The sequence below is a fragment of the Theropithecus gelada genome, chromosome X (assembly GCF_003255815.1).
Source record: "Theropithecus gelada isolate Dixy chromosome X, Tgel_1.0, whole genome shotgun sequence".
Taxonomy (NCBI): domain Eukaryota; kingdom Metazoa; phylum Chordata; class Mammalia; order Primates; family Cercopithecidae; genus Theropithecus; species Theropithecus gelada.
In genome coordinates, this window is record NC_037689.1 from 142,027,852 (window position 1) to 142,046,810 (window position 18,959).

Sequence of the window (18,959 nt, forward strand, 5' to 3'; positions counted from 1 at the left end):
CAGATACTTCAGAAGTAAGATATCACAAGCAACCAGAGCTGTCCTGCATTATGATGAACTGTTTCCCAAGGTGTTGAGCTGTTATCAGTTGAGATATTCAAGCACAGATTGAAGGAAATCCAACCATCATATGTGGAATTAGAAATAAATGGCCTCTGAGGCACCTTCAGGACTGAGAAATTCCATGAGCATATGAATATTGTTGTACTTAATAATGTAGTCTATTCAATATAAAAATACTGCGTTTTGGGGAAAAAAAAAAGACAAACCAGAGGATGATGTAGCATCCAAAGCCTGGTATCTCTAAATCGTGGTTGAAAATATGAGGCTAGAGTAATTTAAGAAAAGGCTAGAATTGGTGAAATTTTAAGCCGAATGGAGGAAATGGTGGATTTAATAAGAAGTAGTGAGAAAAAAAACTCAGACTGCAGGGTGAGAAGAAAAGCTTCAGATAAAATTAATATTAAAAAGTACACATAGATGTTGGACCAAATGCTGGCAAGAAAGCAAAATAGGGAAAAATTCACGCTTTCCATGGAAATCTACAATCCACACAAAATGTTTTATTTCTATTCTGACATCTAATATTAATTGCAGTTATGTGTGAGCCCAAATTTGATGTGAATGATCTGGGAATTGATTACAGTTAAGGAAACGCATGAGGATTTTAGGTCAGATAAATGTCTGTGTCATAAGTGCTGAAGTAGTAAAACAGCCTGAGGGTGGAATAAAGAATAAAAAGCTTGAAAAAGAAAGTGGTTACTGTAGAAATACTACTTTACTAATCAGGGGAATCAGGTCAGAGAGGATGACAAAGGTCGGGAGATATGCAGTCCATAATGATGTCTTGGGCAAATGGTGATGTTTGATATCAGAGCCTTTTCCCATTCAATGATAAGCTCACTGGCCTCTTCCCATTCTTGGCCTTTTAATCCACTGTGTCCTTCAGCTCTCCCAACTCTCCATGCTGAGCAAAAATTGTAATATCACACACGTTCATTTTGAATGAGGGAGTGTGAATCTGTTATAATACATTATACGCTTATTTCACTTACAAGCTTTCTACTCCCTGTTAACAAATTTTCATGTATCATGGGAAATGTGGAAACAATTTAGGGTGGACAGGGGTCTTACTCAGAGCCACTAAAATAACAGCCTACTCTCCACTTCTAAGAGCAACAGGGATCACACCAAGCTTTGGGAGAATCTAATTGGAGCCGACTCCAACATACATCACTTTAATTTGGAAAACAGCACATAGAGTGTGCTGGTCCTTCTGGAATCAATGTTCAAAGCACAACATAGTTGCCATTTCTCAATGGCAAATTCTGTTATTGCGATCATTAAATTAAGTGTCTAGAATCAGTTGGCTAGCTAGCTCGGCTGTGGAGAAGGTCACTGTGGTAAGATCAATATAGTGGGTTCAATTCCTATTTGTAGCAATACAAGCCACAAACTGTTAGAGCTGGAAGGACTATTAGAGACCAGCCAGGCCAGAGCTTTGTTCTCCAGATGTTTAAAATATAGGCCTCATGGTAGAAGGGAATTGCTAAATTCAAAGAATGAGTGAATAGAAAAGCTGGAATATGACCATCGCATTGTACTAACCTTGTCACATTTTTCATCCTCAATCAAAACATACACCTCTGACCAGAGAGTGACTAATCAGCCTGGTTTGTACTCAACTTTCTCAGTTTGAGCATTAAAAGTACCATGTTTTAGGAAAAGTGTCAGTTCCAAGGAAAATGGAATTGTTGGTCGTTCTACCTGATTAGCTATTCCAAAAACATAGGTCTATTGACCAAAGATGGTTGGCCTGGAATAGACAGTCACATGGGACACATGTCACAAAATTCATTACGGGCACCAACTTCTACTAGATTAGGGATTCATAACATCCTCCTTCTAGTCTTCTTCCTCCCACTCTTCTTCTTCCTACTGAAAATTCATACATTTAACAATTAAAATAATAATATAGGCCAGACACGGTGGTTCATCCCTGCAATCTCAACACTTCGGGAGGCCAAGATAGGAGGAAGGCCTGAGCTCAGTAGTTCAAGACAAGCCAAGGCAACATAGTGAGACCCCATCTCTACGAAAAATTTTAAAAACTGCCAGGCATGGTGGTGCACACCTGTAGTCCCAGCTACTTAGGAGGCTGAGGCAGGAGGATCACTTGGATTAAGTGAACCCAGGAGATAGAAGCTGCAGTGAGTCATGATCACACCATAGCACTCCAGCTTGGGTAACAGAGATTCTGTCTCACGATAATAATAATACTAAACAAATAAAGAGCTTATAGTATGTGCCTGGCATTGTTCAATACATTGTGTGTTCAGAGGTGAACATGACAGAAGAAATTCCTGATATCATGAAGCTTACATTCTTGTTAAAGAGGCAGGCAAATAAAAATTAAAATTAAAACTAAAAAATTAAAAAGCCTCCAAAGTGAAACAAATAACTAAGTGAGATAGATAATCTGTCAGATGGCAATGAGTGAGAACTATAAAAATCAATCTAGAAAGTCGAGGAGAAAGTGATATTTGTGGGGATACTGACACTTTAGATAGGGTTGTCAGGTAAAGTCTCTCTGATAAGATGTGGCTTTATAATTTAACAAGTCCTTTTCAACATTATTGCAATTATACCAGCATTTTTAAAAGAGCAGTACAATTAAATTACACCTAAGTTTATATCCCCATTTATTTTAGTAGAGTCCTTTATTGCAAAGTATAGTATTTTAATTTCTCCCCTGAGTTCCTATAACTGCTATGTTACTAGTGGCATTTGGTCTGTGGGGTCATTCAATAAAGGATATCTGGGAGCTCTTAAGACTCCCAAAAGCCATGGCAGTTGCAATACAAACATTATCCGAAAAGGCCCTTTAAAAACATAAATGCAAATTGTTTATGCTTCCAGGTGTTGCAGAAAAGTAAAAATTAAGCTCTACTGAAAGATAGTGCCTGGCAAAGTACCTGAGGAACCAGTATATATTCAATACATATTTGCTGAATGAATGGATTTGTAGAAAATCAAAATCAAAGCCTTCTGTGTTTATTCAAATGTCACGTTCGCAGTAAGACCTGCATTACCTTTATATTTAGAATTGTAACTCCTCCCCAACATGACTTATCCTCCTTTGCTACATTGTACTCCATATCACTTATGCCATTTTAACTCTTTTAAATGTCATTTATTTTATTGTCTTTGTCCCCTCATTAAAATGTAAGTTTCACGAAAGTATACATTTTTATGTTTTATTTACTGGCATATCAAGTCCCCCAGATTATGCCTATAAAATACACTTGATATTTAAGAGTCCATGGTTTTCTCTCAAATTCATGCCCTCTTCTCCAAATCAACTGCCAATGCTTTAGCACTGTTACCTCACCATCTTTTATATGGACTATTACAAGGCTCTCCTAATAGATTCCTCTCCCACTTCTCCAAAGGAATTTCTACATAGCAGTCAAAATAACTCTTCTGAAATTAAAGATTTATTACGCTCTTCCATGACTTATAATTCTTAGGGAAAATTCAAAATCCTTCTCTTAATCTAGAAGACCTGACTACAGATAGTTTCTACCTCTCTCTTTAGCCACACCCCCTTTCCTTTACATATACAAATCTTAAACTTCACTATGTCTTATGACCTAAACCACCACCCTTAAGCATAATGTGTACAGGACTTCCTCTCGGTAAATGACAACTCCATTCTTCCATGTTCTCTGGCCGTCAACCTTGGAAGCATCCTTTTGAACACTCCATATCAAATCTATCAACAAATCATGTTGCCTTACCTTCATAATATACCTCAAATCTAACCTCATCTCAAAGCCTCCACCATGACCACTCTAGATGATGTCACCACCATCATCTCTTGATTTAGTTACTATAATTGCTTTCTAACTGGCCTTCCGGCTTCCATTCTTGCCCTTCTAAAGTCTATTATTCACAAGAAGTCAAGGTAACCTTTCACGATACAACTTAGACCTGCTCACCTCTTGCTCTCCACTCTAACAGCAGCTACTTCACTTACGATAAAACCCAACATCTTCATCATGACCTATAGTCCCCTCCATAGTGTGGTCCATGTCTAGATATCCAACATCACTGAATACTACTCTTTCTCTTTCTAACCAGGCTGCACTCACAGTGCACTGCATATTTCATATAACTTAGTGCTATTCCTGTCTCAGGACCACGAACTTGCTATTCTGTCCACATTACTTCCTCTCTTCCTTCACTTAAGTCTCAGCTGAAATGGCACCACATCAGGAACTCCTTTTCCAAAGCCCCTCCATATTCTCTATCCTTTTGTCTTGCTTGATTTTTCTTCATGGTACTTCTCATCATTTGACATTATAAGTTTATTCACTTAACTGTCTATTGTTCAGATTTCTCACTAAAATTCAAGCTGCATCGGGGTAGGGACTTTGCATTGGTCACTGCTCTATATCAAGAACCCGAAATAGTGTCTGGAACATAACAAGTAACCAATAAATATGTGTCCAGTGAATGAATGCTTTCAAATTTGCATATACTATTTTCTCACATTAAAATGCCTTTTATCACCTTTTGTGAAATATGCAAAGAATTTTTCAAGGCCCACCTCAATGTTACTTCTATACAGTACTCTTTCTCCATCCCATCCCACCTCTTGAAAAATCAATCTGTTCTTTCCCTAACTTGCCCTAATATTTCATTCATATCTTTACAGCACTAAATCCTCTGCGTTGTACCATATTTTTTCTTCCTAAAACGGAGACAGTTACTCCCATCCCAGTCAGGTAGCCCCTTTAGGGCAGAAGCCATGTAGATGTTTCAATAGTCCTCTGCTTGCTATGCAGGACTGGTTGTGAAATTTGCAAGGTCTACCATAATATGAAAATGTAAAAATGTGACGTGCCTTAGGAGTCTCCAGATGGGAACAGCAGAACCTTGAACCAAGCATGGTCCCTTCTAAGCGTGAGGTCCTGTGCAGTTGCACACCCCCAGGAAGCTGGCCCTGCTCCTCTGATAATCAGATATCTACCTTTCCCTCAATGTGCTATTCACAGTCCAATGCCTCTCTGAAGCCTTCCCTGTCCCCCACTCTGCCACAGGCAGAGGTATCTGAGTCTTTCTCAACATATTTACAACCTCCAATTCTTTTATGAATATTTATCATATTACATTGCAATTTTCTGTCCATTAATTGCTGAATTCTACCAGACATCAACTTTGACTGATTTATCATAGAGCCTGCACTTAGTAGCTGCTAAATAAATGCTTTTTCATCAAGTAAGTCTCTACTGGAAAATCAAGCCTTTAATTGTTATCCATATGAAAATAAGTTTTGCAGAATTATATGCAAATAACTCAAAACAACTCCCCTAATATTGTTGAACCCAGGGTGCTTCACGGTAAGGACTATACTTTCAAAATAAAAATTTTTCTTGATTTCCTTATCCCTGCATTTTAAAGATTATAATACCAAGCCTTTGAACTTTGTGGATTCCAGATGAACTGGATCTGTGCCATATGTACGTACTCTGATAAATGTTAAAATGGCACCAGCTAAAATATTGACCTGTATCATTTGGGATGGAAATTGAAAAGTAATTTATAAAGAAAGCAAGACAAGTCTATTGCCCACTGATGTTTAATTCTGTTTTGACTCCGTTTGATACCCCTAGCACATTAACTTTTATCTTCTTTCCTATTCCTTTTAGTGTGTGTTCTGATTCTTGTTTTCTGTGAATCACAGAATGAATCTTCTAGTCCCCTGTAGTCTCATTGCCTGGTTAAATAACTTCTATAAACATAATTGCATTATCTTCTTAAAGGAGAACAGATATTAAGATTCAGAATGTAATTTGATAATTACAATTTCAAGGAGGCGTAACAGTAATATCTTGTGTATCAACTGTCTTTAAAATGATGCTCCTCTATCTTATTGTTCAAGGCATTTAGTTCTAAGCAGAACCACTACTGTGAGTTGTTAGTTTACACCAACATGTAGTGAAAGGCCTGGTCTTCAGAGGACATTATTCATTTAAAACGCATTGTCACATTTAAATGCTACACAGGGCCTTGCTGAAACATGGGATATAATGAGAACCTTCTGCTGCTTCTGCTAACTAAACCTCCTCGTACAGGTCTAAGACTTCTGTTGCCCTGGTGTTGTTAGTTTGAATATCCAGGGTCGAATGAACTATTACAGTAGCTAGATTAATAATTCAAAAGTTATCTAAACAGTTCACTATAGCTCAAGAGAAAAAAAAAAACAAAAAACGCTGGATAACACACTCTTACACTTGGACTGACCCATTCTATGTTAACTGTTCCCCAAGAGAAAGGATCCCTCAAATAGCATTTATGCAGTTCAAAAGAAATTTATTTAACATCAAAAATGGTTATCTATTAAATATCAATGCCAAAAGTAATTGTTAACAATGTAACATCTGAAGCATTCTTCTTATAATCTGAAAGGAGACAAAGATTTTGACCATATCCGCTTTTATTCAACTTGTACTATAGGATCTAGTGAGTACAGTTAAACCAAGAAAAAAATAATGATCAATAATGAGTTTGGTGAACAGAGTATATATAAAATGACTATGTAATATTAACAACAAGAACTGTAAGCGTTTATATAGTGTTTCTTCTGATTCAAGTGTTATCATAAGCACTTTAGTTACATTAACTACCTTCAATATGCATAACAGTCCAACAAGACATTATTACTATTTTACATCCTGTGAGGAAACTGAGGCAGAGAGCAGTTTAATAATGTTTTTAAAGTTTATACAATAAAAGTTGCAGAGCCAGGATTGAAATGCAGACAGGCTAATTTTAGAGACAAAGCTCACAACCATGAATCTATATTCAATGACACTGCTATATACTTGAAGCATAATTAGAAAAAAATACTTATAAAAGATGTATTTTATAATACCAATAGAAGATAGAAATTTTTCTCAGATTAAATCAACAGATAAAATTTGTATATACAGAATTGTAAAATGGTACTGAAATACAATAATAAGAGCTAGAGTCACATATCATGAACATGGAAAAGATGATTGAATATCATAAGCATATACTCCCCAAATTGTCCTGTAAATTCTGTTAAATAACAATTGAAATACCAACAGAACGGTTTTTTTTTTCTTTTCTTTTTTTTTTTTTTTTGAGATTTTTGAGATGGGGTCTCGCTCTGTTGCCGAGGCTAGAGTGCAGTGGCGTGATCTCGGCTCGCTGCAACCTCCACTTGCTACAACCTCTGCCCTCCCGGGTTCCAGTGATTCTCCTGCCCCAGCCTCCTCAGTAGCTGGAATTATAGGCACCCGCCACCATGCCCGGCTAATTTTTGTATTTTTAGTAGAGACGGGGGTTTCACCATGTTGGTCAGGCTGGTCTCGAACTCCTGACCTTGTGATCTCCCCACCTGGCCTCCAAAAGTGCTGGGATTACAGACGTGAGCCACTGTGCCTGGACACAGAGCTTTTTTAAGAAAATTGGCCATCTAATTCTAAAACTTACATGAAAGAAGAAAGTACAAGGAATACTTAAAACCCTATGGAAGAAGAAAAATAAAGTGAACGTATGCATTTTACTATCACGTTATGGCTAGTAAGACAGTGTGGTACTGTCACAGAGACAGTGACAGTGACCCATAGAACAAAAAGTAAAAGTCCAGAAGGGGACCCGCGATATATGGAAATTGGAAACATTTGCCAGAAGCAATGTTACAAACAAATAAGAAAAAAGAGACCATCAACAAATTATGATAGATAACTGGTCAGCATTTTATAAAAATGATGTTATATCTGTATTTCATATCATACACAAAAATAATTTCAAAACAGATTATAAACTTTAATAACAAATTTATGAGGTAGATACTATTAGCAAACCCATTTTCAATGCTGGGGCATGGAGAGGTTATGTACCTTGCCCAAAATGACAGAGCTATTAAGTAGCAAAAGAACTGAGACTACCCTGGAGTAGTACCCTGGACCAGTAGGAGAGGCAAGTACCCTGGGTAGTCTGGCCCTACAGTATGTGATTTATCCACAATGCTATACCACCTCGTTGAGCCTGCTCCTTTTTCCTCACTTACAACACCCCAGTCGGCCTCCTTGCAGTTTGAATACACAATGCAAGCTTCCACCTCATCTCAGGACTTTCGCACCTGCTTTTCCCTCTGCCTGGAAGGCTGTCTTCAGGGATGGGATGTGCTGCTTCGTTTAAATCATTAGGGCCTACTCCTGAGGTCGGGGGTAAGATTTATCCTACTCAAACTCTATGGCTGACAAATTAATCTCTCGTCTCCTTCAGGTCTTCACTCACATGTCACTTTCCCAGTGAGGCCTCTGCGGCTGCCGTATGATTTCACCTTTTCTCATTCATTTCTTCTTCCCGCTTTCTGCTTGATTTTGCCAACAGCATTTATCAAAATATGCTATACTATATATTTTATTAATTTATTTTATTTGCTTTTATCCTCCAAAATAATGTGAGCTTCATAAAGGTAAGGATCTGCATCTCTCTTGTTCACAGCTATATCTTAAGTGCTTAGAACAGTGCTTGGCAAAGAGTAGCAAATATTTGCTGAGGTAACGGGTGAATTATTGAATTAATTTCCTAATTAGTTACGAAGCTTTCTGTCTGCCTTAACCTCCTGTCCCCTGCCAATCCTGCTCTCAGTTATGATACTGACATTTCGTCAAAGCAACTGTGCCTGGATAACCTATTAAGATATTGCTTTGTTTCGATATTATTGCTAAACAACTTCTGAAAGGGTGAAGTAAACACTTTTATTCCCAATCCCAAGAAGGCAATCAAACTCTGTGTTTGGGGTGTTCGATTCTTTGTTTAAGAGTCTGACAGTCTTGTTTCTACGTCCACTATGTTTAAAATCCAAAGTGGTAGAGTTACCTGAAAGAGTTACTCCCACATTTACAACTTTTCCTTTAGGAGTTTAGGCCCCACTGAGAGGCTGGTGTTAAGAAGATCAAAGCACCTTGTCATGGGAGAGACTGGATACTCCGAATTTTTCAGAGAAAGAGACAAGAACATCATGCTTTCCATTTCCTTCTATAGAACCTACCCCACGATACACCATGCCGGATATTACATAAGGTACGACCTGCACACAGACATGGACATATGAAATCCACCACAGGTAAAATGATTCTTTTTGGAGACTTTAGAATTCTATTTCCAAAGAGATTTTGGACTATGTGAGCTTATGGTTTTCTCTATAATTTTCTTTAGTATTAATCAATGAAACACAATTTGATATTATAACCATAATAAAAAACAAGAGTAAAAAATCACCCTGAATTCACTTTGAAACAGTAACTTCAATAAAAAACAAAGCAGACAAGGATTCTATACAAATTGAAAAAATAGCAAAACTCCATAAAACATAACCGATATCGGATTTATGTTATCCTGCAAAGGGGAGGGGATGCACCAAGGCAGATTTAATTTGATGTCAGTTGAAGTTAAATTTGTTCACCGTTTCTTGCAACAAGAGTTATAGAGTACATTTACCCTTGCTTCACAAGCCTGGCCAGATTACTCCTCTGATCAAAGCATTCTAATGATCCCCAGTACCCTCAAGATAAGGCTCCAACTCCTTAGGGTGGCAAGCACTGCTCTTCATGATCAGGTGCCTGAAAGTCTTTGCCCTTACAATGCCACCCATACTCAGTTTCCAGTCACACCTGTGGTTTCCCACACAAGCCATCTCCTCTCCCGCCTCATGCTTTTGTCCATGTTGTTCCAGGATTTTAAAATTGAACACCCACTTCCTTGTTCTTTACCAAAAGAACTGACTCATCCCTTAAGTCTCTGCTTCAGTGTTTGCCTTTTCTTTCCCTCCTACTTCTATGCAGGGCCCTGCTAACACCCCTTCTCTGCACTTACACAGTCCCTCTGCCTAGAGACCACAATATTCATTAGATGATTGTAATTGTTTGCATGTATATCACCCTCATCAGGCTGTGAACTTCAGAAGGGCGAGATTGTCTATCTCACCTTTTTAATCTACAATGCTTGGTATATAGTAGATGTTTAATAAATATTTGTTGAACGTATGGAGGAAGTAGAAATCACTTCTAACAGGGGCTGTTAAACAATGGAGTGAAATAGTTCAGAAGGCAGTGGCTTCTTTATTACTGGGGGTTTCCAAACAGATAATAATCTCCTATCCGTCTGAGAGGCTGTGAGGGTTAAGTAATTTCTGAGGTCTCCTCCTACTCAGATCTGAAGGGAAGTAAATTTCTGCAAAGCCAAAAAGAAGTAATTCCTTCACTTCAATGAAAACATCATGATGGAATTCCAAGTGATGTACAACTCTCATCTGACATGAATCTCCTGCTTTTGTCTAAATAACTTCACATACATTATCTCATATTGTCCACGGTGTTATGTGAGACCTATGTTGTCTCTGTTCTACAGATAAGGAAACTGAAGCCCAGCAAGGTAGTAGTAACAGAGCCAAGATTCAGATTTCGCTCTGTCAGACTCAGAGTTCAGGGATCTCTCCATCACATCCTATTTAAATTATCCTTTATAGTGCCAAGATTCCAGAGAAAGTTGCATGAACCTAATCTATTAATAGAAGATCGGAGACACTTGGAAAGAAAGACTGCCTAAGGGAAAATTTGCTGAGTGAGTCTCAATGTTTGTTACCTTCCCCTTGTCCTGCTTTCCAGTAGCCCCTTTATGCTTTGCTCTTGCCCTAAGAATGATGCTGGACATTTTAAATAAGTGAAATGAAGTCATCCACTAAAAAACGCAGATGATATTATTACTTTCACTATTGATTTGTGCCAACATTTAAATAATTTATTAAGTCTGCTTTGGAATTTGAGAGATTGTTTCAGGAATCACTGAAAAATAAAACATTTAAAGGTCTGAATGGAAAATAGTAGTCTCGTTGGATGAATCTGACTATATTTTGGGTTCTCTTCATGGAGTTTTGGAGAGACTTCTTTAGGCAAAAGTATATCACAAATTATGTATGTTCACATCAGAAATTAACGATGAGAACTATGAATACTGCAATGTTGAGAATTTCAACTCTCCAAGCAATATTTCATCTCACTCCCAAATATATGCAGAAATCAAGTTGATATTAAATTTTTCTTTTTTATCTGATGACGTCGAAACACTACTCTGCTAATATTATTTTTAGAGGAAAGAGTTTTAATTATTATTTAACTTTTGCTTCAACATCACCCATGAAAATAAATGATGAGGAGAATATAATAATACCTGTTGTTGATCCCTTTTCCTGTTTCACCTCTTTTCCCTTTGGACAGAAAATGAAAGATAAAGCAATAATGAAGAAAACAGAACTGTGCTCATCTAGGGCACCTGGCTTTTTACACGAGATGCATCACATTCATCAAAAATGATAATACTGAACGACTTACTTGAAACATGTATCCCAAACTTTAAACTTTATAACAGTAATTCTTATATCCCTCACTAATAGCTATAACATGGTTATTAATTTCTACGGAAAGAGAATAATGTATATAAAGAGCATCTCACTCAATGGTGTATTGAATGACACAAACGTTACTTTAATGTTAAAACTTCTTTTTTTTGCTTTTGCCTTTCCAAATTACACAAAACTATGCTGGATGAAGGCGGTCTCGCTGCCACATTCATAGGAAAAACAAAATTAGAATATTTGTCTAGCTGAAATTGAGCAGCAAAGACTTCATGTTGGCATTTTACTTCCTAGGGAGTAGAAAAGGCGCGGGGTATGATAGAATTTCAGCTCCTTTGGCTAGAGGGAGTAGAGGAAGGAGTTTTAAGCCAGGACTCTGTAGGACATGGCAGTAGGAGAGGTGTTAAAGTAGAATCTGTTTCTATTGATCTGAGCTGGCCAAAAAACAACAGCTGAAATGCTAGATGACCTTGCTCAAAGTCATTCAACTTCAAGTAGCCTCAGTTTTTCATGTATAAAATGGGATTATAATAATGCCTACCTTAAATTGTTGTTATGGGATTTAATAAGATGATATTATAAGCATTTAGCATAATGCCACAGCATATCATGAATGTTTAGCAAATGCCACTTGGATGATTAAATGAAGACATGTGTAAGGACTAGGTACTGTGGAGCAGACTGAGAGAGCTGAGATGTGACAATCTAGTTTGGGAGACAGAAGGGCATATGCTGAAAACAAAGCCAACCATATTATGTATTCCTTACCAAGTGCTTAAAGATGGGAAAAGCTGCAGGATGATCAAGGACCAACCAAAATAGATGGTACAACATGATAACCTAGGAAGACATTTGTCCTTATAAATATTAATAACAGCAGAGTGGAATGAGGACGAAGCAGTACAGGCAAATTAAAGAACTCTTCTAGACTAGAAATTTACTGGAAAATATGAAGGATTTCTTAGGTTTAGAATGCCCTAAAGACTAACTCTGGATTATAAATATATCCTGTACAAAGCAGTTTTGGTATATTTTACTATCCAAACATTCTACTTTTGACCCTAATTCTTGGGTTTCAAGTTAAGTCTGGGGAGTGGTTAACAAACATAGTTAAAACTTTTCCTGCAACCTTTTTGTTCACTTAAGCTCAACCATGATAAGAGCAGTAATTATCCATGTGCCTGAGCTTTTTAAAATTTCAAGTTCTTTCTCGGATTATCTGTACATTTTCACCACAGCACCCTATGTTTAAAACATATCCCCCATTTTAGACATGCAGGAAAAGAGAGAAGAAAAGTGACTTGCCCCAAGTCTCATATCCAGAAATCAGCAGATATGGAATCCAAATCTCTCTGCCACCAAAAATGAGTTAGGAATCATATGTCTCTTATACCATATCACCTTGTGACAATCCCTGGGTTTTTCTGTTTTCTCTACTATATTAGAACTTCCTAAAATGGAAGAGCTTGTCTGATTCATTTCTGTATATACAGTGAGTTTGGGTGTACCTGGCACCCAATGAGAAATGATGCTCAAGAAATGTTTAATGAATGCAATAAATGTTTAATAAATTAATGAAAATTGAACAAATGAAGGAATAAACAGACTAACTTGGGTTTTTCAACATTGTAGATTATCTATATCTTAATAAATGAAAGCCAAACATAACATATAAAATTTACAACTTTTCTCTACACTCCTCCCTTATTCTTCCTTTCTCTTTCTTTTGGTCTCTGTTTTTCTGTCTCTCTCTCTCTCTCTCACACACACACACACGTACACACACACACACAAACACATCACACCCCACTTTTTAAAGAACTTAAGAAAAAAAGGACTGGTGATATGGAAACTTTCATATAGGACATTGAAGTTTTATTGACTGAATATACTTTTAAAAGGAATATTAAAAGTGAAAAGTATCAGACTCTACTAGCTATAAAAAACAGAGATCAGATTCTGCGATAAATTTGTATTCTCAGAAGCTATATTTTACAGACATACTCTAAAGTTTACTTCTTAAAAGTCACTCATAAACTAATAACCTTCATAGCAAAACACATGTATTCCACTCCAGGAAATGAGGCATGTCACTTGCGTGGAAATTGTAGGTATCGGATGCAATTAGCAAAGCATCTTTTTCTTCAAACTCTCATTGCACGTTTGGAGGTGCTTCGGGTGATACATAGAACTTCCGTGCAATAAACAAGAAGCAAGTGTGATTAACTTTGTGCGCCGACCTGCAGACCAGAGAGAGTTTTACTAACCATTGCCAGTTTAGGAAGAGGTCCATTTCCTTTAGAATTTAAGTATAATGACTGTGAAATATCAAATAATTGAGATTCAGGTATTAGATTCCTGCAATTATTAATGCAAATGAATAGGAAAAGCAGGTAAATATTAATAAAAACAAAATGCAACAAAAATAGAAAGACAAGTTCAGCTTACTTTTAGAAGCCAAAGGGGGCATGACAGCACCCACATTTGTGACCTCGCCTTACTTTTCAAAAAGTGCTATGCAGTTTACATTTTTTTACCCAGAATTACACTGATTCAATATTTCTTAAAATCTACAATTTCATCATGAAAAGATCCTGGGGTATTACAAAACAAGCAGTAGGATTCACAGTAAAATCCACATTTTTAACCAGGCAGAAACTACATTACATGTTTTATCCATTCAACCTTAGAAATAGTCACAAGAAATCCACTAAATTGACGTCAATTCACCACATGTTCCTTGAGTATCACCTCTGTCTTAGGCATGGTATCAACTATCTGTGTTGTGTTACTTTTTCATGAATATGACACTAAAATCTGTTCAGAGAGTTTTTGCTCCTTTCCTCTCTCCTTGACCTCCATATCGAGACAGGAACAAAAATATTCAAGATTGCCACGGTTAAAATAAACAGAATGAAATCATAATCTGAGTAAGTCACTTGCAACAGAACAGTGAAATTCAAACCCAGCTCACTCCCAGATAGCCGTAAAAACAATTTTTTTAAATAGGTTCCCTGCATCTGCACTTCTTATAAATGAAAACAGCTCCTTCAGGTATTTTGCATGTGAAATTTCATGTATTATTATTGAGGTAATAATAAATAAAAGGATAAGGCCAATTAAAGGGTAAATGACACCTACAATAAAACATCTTCCAATTTTTTAAATAATCTGTACTACTAATTTATACGAGTACTCACACTTGTAATTGAGAACCCAATGTAGTAACCTTTTGCATTTTAGCCACTCTCCTTCCTTCGTAGTAGTCTTGATTTACAGAACACCAGCCTTTTTTGTTTTTGCTACTTCTCTGTTCATTTCGAATTTTGTTATTTTGCTACTTTCTCAGCATTTGATCCTGAAATTATGGCATACCTCAGGACTTTCTCCTCCACCCTGTTTTCATTATACCAGAGTAAGCTCATTACCTTCCATAACTCTAACAGAAAACTCCCATTTATTTTTATCACAGATCAGTCACTCAAACTCCCGTCTTACATTTGCAACCGCCTACTGGACTTCTACACATAGGCATCCCATAGTCCTTAAACAAGATGTGACCCAATTAAATCACAGTATCATACCCCATCTTAATTTTCCCTTTTAAAACACCCTCTGTGTGATGGGCATGGCCATCTGACAAGGCAGTCATTCTTCCCTTGTTTCTCTCACCTCTCAAATCCAATCAGCTACCACGGTTGACCTTGAACAACACTGGTTCGAATTGCATGGGTCAACTTGTACATGGATTTTCTTTCACCTCTGCCACCTGTGAGATCACAAGACCCCTTTTTCCCCTTCTCCTCTTCAGCCTACTCAATATGAGGACAATGAGTATGAAGATGTTTATGATGATCCACTTTGACTAAATGAATAGTAAATATATTTTCTCTTCCGTATGTTTTTTTAAAAAAACATTTTCTTTTCTCTAGTTTACTTTATTGTAAACATAAAGTATATAATTTAATAGATATCACATAAAAATATGTGTTAATCAACTGTTTATGTTATCAGAAAGGCTTCCTGTCAACAGTAGGCTATGAGTAGCTGGGGATGCAATAGTTATACATGGATTTCCCACAGCATGAGAGGGTTGGTCTCCTTAACTTTCACGTTGTTCAAGAGTCAGCTACATAGATAACGTAGGAAAGTTACAATAGAACAATTTCATTTCTCCTTCCTTTCCTTTAATAAATTGTTGGTATCGTTTTACTTCAGCTTATATTATTAACATCCAATAAATTATTAATTTCCCCTTACATACACCATTACCTTTAAAACAAATTTTAAAAATAGAAGAAAGCCTTTTATATTTACCACGTATGTACCATTTCTGGAGATCATCATTCATCTGAGCATGTCAAAGTTTCAGTTTGTTATCATGTTTATTCAGCCAGAGGGCTTCCTTTAACATTTCTTGCAGTGTACTTCAGTAAGCAATGACTTCTCCTATTTTTCAGTTTCTTGGAAGTCTTTATTTTCCTTCATTTAGAAAGATATTTTTGCTGAATGTAAAATTTCAGATTCAGAGTTTCTTTCTCTTTCAAATACATTATTTTGTTTTCTTTTTATTTACATAGTTTGTAAAAAGTGTTATCTTTGTTCCTCAGTATGTGGTATATCTTTTATTTCTGGCTGTTTAAAAATATTATTTATATTATGAGGTTTCACCAATTAATTATGATATGCTTTGGAGTGGTTTTCTTTGCATTTATCATGTTTGTAGTTAATCAAAGTATTTGAATTTGTGGGTTTCATATCATGTCTTACATTTGGAAAAAAAATAGATGGCTATAGTTTTTGCTGTTCAATCCCATCCTCCTTATTTGGAGGGAACTTTACGCTTATGTCAGAGTGTTTGATGTTGTCTCACAGGTTGGTAATGCTTTGTCAATTTTTTCATTAATTTGTCTCTCTATATTTCAGTTATTTTAGTTTTTATTCCTATGTCTTCAGTTTCGTTTTTTTTTTTTTCTTTTCTTTTCTTTTTTTTTTTTTTTGAGACGGAGTCTTGCTGTGTCATCAGGCTGGAGTGCAGTGGCCCGATCTCAGCTCACCACAACTGCCGCCTCCCGGGTTCAAGTAATTCCCCTGCCTCAGCCTCCCAAGTAGCTGGGACCACAGGCACGCACCACCACACCTGGCTAATTTTTTGTATTTTAGTAGAGACGGGGTTTCACCATGTTGGCCAAGATGATCTCCATCTCCTGACCTCATGATCTGCCCGCCTCGGCTTCCCAAAGTGCTGGGATTATAGGCATGAGCCACCGCGCCTGGCCCAGTTTACCAGTCTTTAATTTTGCATTGGCTAATTCACTATGAATCCTGTGATGCACTCTTCTGATTTCAGGTACTGTATTTTTCACTCCTTGGTTTAATGTATTTACTTTATTTTCTCACTGTTCTCATGTGTTCTACTCGCTTTGCTTATTTTCCTTCAAATCCTTGAGCATATTGAGTATATTTATCATGGCTGTTCCAAAAGTCCTTACCTGTTAATTCCATGACCTGGGTTACTTCAGAGACTATTTTTATTTACTGATTTTTTTCATATTTATAAGTTACACTTTTCTGCTTCTTCACTAGTCTAGTGATGTTTGGTGGTAAAATTGAAAATTTCGAGTTTCACTTTTGAGTGCTGGGAGGTTTTGTATTATTTTAGAGTTTAGGAAGCAAATTTGTTCTTGAAGGCAGTTAACTTACTCGTGGAGCATCTTTGTATCATTCAAGGCTAGTTTTTAACCTTTACTCCATGATTAGGATAGTACCACTACTGAGGTTTACCTCCTCTGGGAGCTCCACTGAATGCCCAAGTGGTCATTGAGGATCCTTTCCCTCCAGCTTTTCTGAAATCAAGAGTCCTAGGCGTGTGTTCACTTTAGGAACTCTTGCGTTCAGCCCCCCAATTGTTTTTTATTTTACCTCGTGATATTTTATCCTGCACGCGCACGGTTTATTGCATGGCAACAAAATCAAGGGAAATTCTCTAAAGATTTCTACAGATTCTTCTCCCTGTAGCTCCCTCCTTTGTGGTATTCTGCTCTCCAAAATTCCAGCTCCTTCAGCTTTTTCAATATCCAGCCTTTGTCTCCCCAACTCAATGACAGTGTGTGTCTGAAATGCCCCTTTCAGCACTGTGGCCTGGAAGGATTTCCAGTTGCCAGACTCTCAGTAATCACCCATGTATTTACTGTTGGCCAATATATGAAAACGGTTGTTTCATATAAGTTTATTTAGTTTTCTTTGTGTTTATGTAGAAGGGTAAGTCTGTGCCTTTTTACTACATCATGAGCAGGTCTGGAAGTTTCGTTGTGCACTTAAGAAAGAACTTTACATATTTCATTTCTCATTTCATTTGGAAAAAAATTCAAACAGAGACAGTAGATCAAAGAATGGAACAATGATCTCCCATATACCACCATAGATACTGAACAATTAAAAACATTTTGCCATATTTAATCTAGATATACATATATATGAATACATTTTAGTGTGTGTATATATATATGTTTTCTTGAATAATTTGCAGTAAGTTTCAGGAATCATGAATCTTCGTCTCTGAAACTTCAGCAAGAGTCTGCTAAAATTAAAAACATTCTTCTGTAAAGCCACAAAATAATTATCATCCTTACACTATTAACAATTTCAGAATACTTTCTAATATAGTTATTTTCTTGAATTTCATCTTTTCCAAACAAGAATCTAATCAACTTTTACTCATGGCATTTGGTTGTTATGTACCTTTAATCTCATTTAATCTATAATATTGACTTTTTCACGGCACTGACATTTAAAGAGATTAAACCACATATTTTGTATAATATCCCACATTGCGGATGTGTCTAATTATTTCCTCACGATCTCGTATAAATTGCTTCTCTACTCTAAACTGAAAGGTAAGTCTATTTACTTAGTAAGATTCAAATAAAATGTTTTGAAAACATAAATCATAGGTGGTGTTGTGTACTTCATATTGGTCAATGTTACCTTTCTCTCATTTCTGTCAAAGTTTGTCCAGATTATTGCTAGGTGGCTTAGTCTAAATAGAAGCCAGAAAATGCATTACCCATTACTGTCCTTGCAATTTTTCTCTAATCTTGGTAGATGTGCTTCAGATCAAACTTTGCTTGCACTGCAGTGTTCAACTCCTACTAGGCTATTTTCCTAAAATCTTCTTAGTAAAGCCCTATCTTCCTGCCATTCTGCTTTAATCTTCAGCCTAAGTTTCTCTCTCTAGCACCCACACAAGACCTCACTAAAAGCCACAAGAAGAAGACAACACATGTCAATACCCTGCATTTTTCCTAACATTTGCCTTATCAATATAGCCTTATGCGGTATGATTTCTATATCTTTTTTTCTTCATTTTATATTAAACTTTCTAGTGTCACTTTGTTTTAGATGCATCTCTTGTACAGGGCATGTAACTCATTTTTATTTAATCTTTGCATTTCTCCTTACATCTCGTGAAGGATGTTTCAGGCTCCACATGACAGGTGAA